This window comes from Eschrichtius robustus, chromosome 1 (assembly GCF_028021215.1).
Source record: "Eschrichtius robustus isolate mEscRob2 chromosome 1, mEscRob2.pri, whole genome shotgun sequence".
NCBI lineage: Eukaryota > Metazoa > Chordata > Mammalia > Artiodactyla > Eschrichtiidae > Eschrichtius > Eschrichtius robustus.
The window spans coordinates 33,262,061-33,266,338 of record NC_090824.1 but is presented as its reverse complement, the minus strand read 5'-3'; the positions used below and the strand labels follow the sequence as shown (position 1 = coordinate 33,266,338).

The 4,278-nt window shown below is 55.4% G+C and overlaps 1 long non-coding RNA gene across 1 annotated transcript; it reads right to left on the bottom strand.

Moving 5' to 3' along the window:
* Positions 1 to 462: 462 nt before the first annotated feature.
* Positions 463 to 2,640, bottom strand: LOC137764680 (uncharacterized). Its single transcript, XR_011074041.1, has 2 exons — positions 1,252 to 2,640; positions 463 to 722 (listed from the first exon to the last, which is right to left on the bottom strand). It is a non-coding gene; the product is annotated as an uncharacterized lncRNA (long non-coding RNA).
* Positions 2,641 to 4,278: the final 1,638 nt, after the last annotated feature.

The window sequence follows — 4,278 nt, the reverse complement described above, 5'->3', positions numbered from 1 at the left end:
TGTGCTTCTTTCCATCAGAACTCAGTTCAAGGAGACCACCAGGCTGTGGAGGCTGCCTGGAGCACAGGCCCTGCGTCTGGAGTGGGAATGGGTTTAGCTAGTGTTTCCCTGGGGCAGTGGAGAGGTAAGCAGGTACCCAGCGCAGCCCTCCTGTGCCCACTTTGGGTTTTGTGCAGGACAGGCAGAAGACATCACTCAAATCTAAGCTGGGCTTGTTAAACTCCTCAGCCAGAGGCTGAGAGGCAGGCTGGCCGCCCTGTGCGGACTGGCGAGAGCCAGCCTTGCAGAGGCGAGGCCTGCACCAGAAGGTATGAGGAGCCTGCCGGCCTCAGAGCAGGGCTGGGCTTCCCCGGGATGCAGAGGGATGGGGAGGAAAGAGTTAAGTCGACTCTGGGCTCTGCAGCTATAAACAGTGAGCCAAGAGAGGGAGGGAGCTGACACAGGATGTGGCCAGGGCTGAGCTGTCTGATTATTAACTTCACTTTTATTTGGAGGGGGGATTCAGATTCTCTGTTTTACTTCCCATCAAGGAAGTGAAAGCCCAGGTCTCGGAGGGGCCTGGTTTCAAATTGTTTTGTCACAGCTCATTTATTTTTCCTCTTAAATAAATAAACAAAACCACCTCTTTGTTTTCCCCTTAATGAGCGTTCAGCAAATCATCTGCGGGTGAGGCATGAAAGGAGTTTTCTGGAGTCCTTCATGAGGCACTTTGGCTTTTTCTTCTAAAAGGAAAAAGAAAGGATTCTTCCTTTAGCTTCCACCTTCTCCAAGACTCTCGAGGCACTTTGTTTTCTGCTTCATCCTGAGATCTCAGCCTGAAATCATGACCTCAAGCCCAGCCAGATGCATAGACCTTCCTTTGCTGGTCCTTGGGGTCTGCCCTGCTGCCTGCCATCCCATGTCACAGGCTCCGACCCCAAGGCCACACAGAGGAAGCAATGAGAACACTTGGGGCTCAGTGCTTAGTCCTCTTGGTCAAGCTAGGACCCATGGTTTTTGTTCCTATGGCACCCTGACGTTTCCACCAAAAATAACAAAGCAATTAAACACACAAAAGGACTCCATTACAGGGCTTAAGGAAACACCATTACATGTTCCTTTGCTCAAGGTTCAAAGTGTTTGGGAAATCTGTTTACAACACCAAAACCCATTCAATAATTTCATGATGCTCCTGCAGCAACCCTTTCCTGAATGACCTACACGTGCGAGGCACCAAGGGGGATGCAAAGACCACCGTCATACAGTCCCTACCTTCATGGTGCCCACGATTCAGTGGCAGGGGATGCAGAGAGGAAAACAGGAGATCCTACAGCAGAGACCAAGGGAGCTTCCGGTGAGCAGGGAGGGAAATGACAGGCTCTGCTGGAAACGAAGGGGGAGAACTGGAGGAAGGCTTCCCGGTGAAGCTGATATTTAAGCTGCATCTCGAAGGGCTGATGATACTAAGAAGAAAGTGTATTCTAGAAGTTGAAAAGTACCCAAATGACAGAGAGACAATATCGATGTGTGAGCCAGATCAGATATGAGACCACAGGAATGGTGGGGCCTGGAGGGCCTATGGTTCCTCAAATGGCATTCAGAACGGCAGCTAAAGTCCTCACGGTGGAGAGGGGCTGAAAGGAGGCGGCCACTTGGAGTCAGCTCCAGGCTGCCAGTCCTTGGCCTGGAGACTGGCCTGCCTGTGAAGAAGCTGCCCTTTACGCTGTGAGCAACAAGATACAACACTTGGATACACGCTCGTCTGGGCTCCAGACGCTCTGCTAGCCCCAAACACCTGATGACCACCAGGAACGACGTTTGCTGCCTGTTTGCTGCCTCTGGCTTTCTCTTTTGGAATACGGGGCAAGAAGAAAGCAGGAGGCTGGAACAAGTCCAATGCACTTACAAAGGCTCGGGCTCCTAATGCTAACGGGATGGGGTTTCCAAACGCCCCCGAGGGAGTTGCCAGGATCCAGGATTTTCTTCAAGTTCTTGGAAATTCTTTGCCGTCCCCGTGGCATCGCAGCTTCCAACCGCAAGCCCGCCCTGGCCTGGCTGGGCCGGGGCCCCGGCCACGAGAGGGTTAAGGCGCCGCCAAGATGGCCGCCTTGTTTTGCACTTCGGAGGGGGTCACGCGGGAGGCTGCCCTTTGCCTCTGGGGAGGCGGTCAAGGTCCTGCCCCTGGCGCTCTGCCCTCGGCGGCTTGACGGCATCTCCTCCCCTGCGCGTCCTGCTCTCCGGGACCTCCGAACCTTTCAGGCCCCAGGCGAGCCAAACTCCCAGCCTTCCAGGCAGCAGACCGGGCCTTGGAGAAGCGAGGCAGGGAGGCCCCCTCGGAGATACCGGGCCGGGGATGTGCGCCGGCGGGGTCCCTTCGGCCTCTAAGAACGTCTGGGGCCCGTGAGCCGAGGCCGCAGCCTGGGCCGCGATCCCTTTCTATTTTCTTGTCTCCTGGCTGAAGCCGCCCCAGCTGTCTCCCGGGTAGGCCTCCGAGGGCTGCTGCCGGCAGCAGCCGGTCAGGGGCGCGATGGACGTGGTCGCACTGCCCTCCAGTGGCCAGTCCGCTGAACAGCACGGTGGGCCGGGGTCGGGGTCCCGGTGATGGCGCAATGTCCGCACACTCGGCCGTCCCTCCTTAGAGAAGGGCTTCCTTCCCCTTGCTGCATTTGAAGATGTGGCCTTGCTCATCCCCAGTGCCTTTTATAGGCGGCTCATGTGGCCCTTTGCCACAGTGGACACTGATCCAACAGCAGGGGATTTGCCTCTGCGCCAGTGGTTCTCAAACTTTTGTGTGCACCGGAATCCTGGTGCCTAGTTGGTTCAGACCCAGATTGCTGGGTCCCAAACCCAAAGTCAGAGAATTTGCATTTCCTCTCTAACAAGTTCCCAGGTGCTGCTGCTGGGACTACGTTTATAGAACCACTGGCTCAGTGGCTCATCCTGTCCTGGGGATTCTGTCATCCACCCACTGGGCACTGAGGACCAGAAGTGACCGCCACCAAGATTCCACCCTCATGGGGCCCACTCTAACAGAGAAGAGAGATTTGTTTAAACAGATAATCTCATAAATAAATATAAGATTCCATTTGAAAAAGTTTTCAAATTCCCATGAAAGAAAAGAATAAGGTGCTCAAAGAACATACATACATGGAAAACCATTTCAGATTTGGGATGCCGTGGCAGGTGTTCCCTCTCCGAGGAAACCCTTAAGTTGAGGCGGGAAGGAGAAGGGAAGAGATCCTGGGGAGGCCGGGAGAGGGACTGAGGCTACAGGTAGAGCAGGTGAGAAGCTGTAGACGGTGGATGGAGATGCAGAGACTGGAGGGACAGAGCTGGACTGGGGGAGCGGGTGGGCAGAGGGTCAGAGTCCCCAGGTCTATGCATCTGGTACCCAAAGACCTGCCTCTTCAGAAGGGGCAACATTCAGAGGAACCTGGCTACTGAGCCCTTAGCCACCCTCCTCAGTGCCCAAGAATGGGGTCCCACCTGCGGGAACCTCAGCCAAGTGCCCATGACCCATGAACTTGTTGCTTCCTGAACCAGATCTGCCCAGGCTCCTTCCCAAGGCCTGAGGGAGTGCCGCATTTGATGGATCCAGGTGAGCAATGGTGAGAAGACCTGGTGTACCATCTACGCACCCGTGCACTGGATGTTTCATCTCCTCCCTACTGCAGGTCCAGGATACAGCCGTTTCTCCAGTGAGCATTTTTAAGTACCTACTGTGTGTCTGCTCTGGAGTCACTACAGTGACGCGTGAGGTGTGCTACAAAGGGTGAGGCCTGCCCCCAGACTGTCCTGCGGGGCAGGTAGGTGGAGGACACCATCCCTGACCCCAGTCTCAGTTCCCAGCCAGCTGCCTGAACCTGCATCCCACCCAAATATCCCCGGGGCAGCTCCTGGCAGGGAAAGGGGGAGGGAGCAAGATGGCAAATGGAAGCCAGGAACTCTATTGTGAGGATGCTTGTTACTTGGTATCAATGCCAGTTTGATGGCAGGGGGGTGAGGTGACCACCAGCCACTCCACTGCCTCTATGCCTCATGCTTCGGTGAGGAGGCATCTGCCCATCAGGGCTGTTGCCTTGCACAGTCACATCCCTCCCCAGTTTTCTCATCTGAAAAATGGGGGTGGGGATGAGTTGTATTAGACGATCTCCAAGGGGTTTTGGTCCAAGCCTAGCCTACCAGCGCACTGCCGGAGGGACGGGTGAAAAAAAGGCTCCTGCTCAGTGACCCCACACACAACTCTACAAAGTCAGGCCTGGAGGCTAATCACCTCCAGGTTGGGGGGAGGGAGAGAAG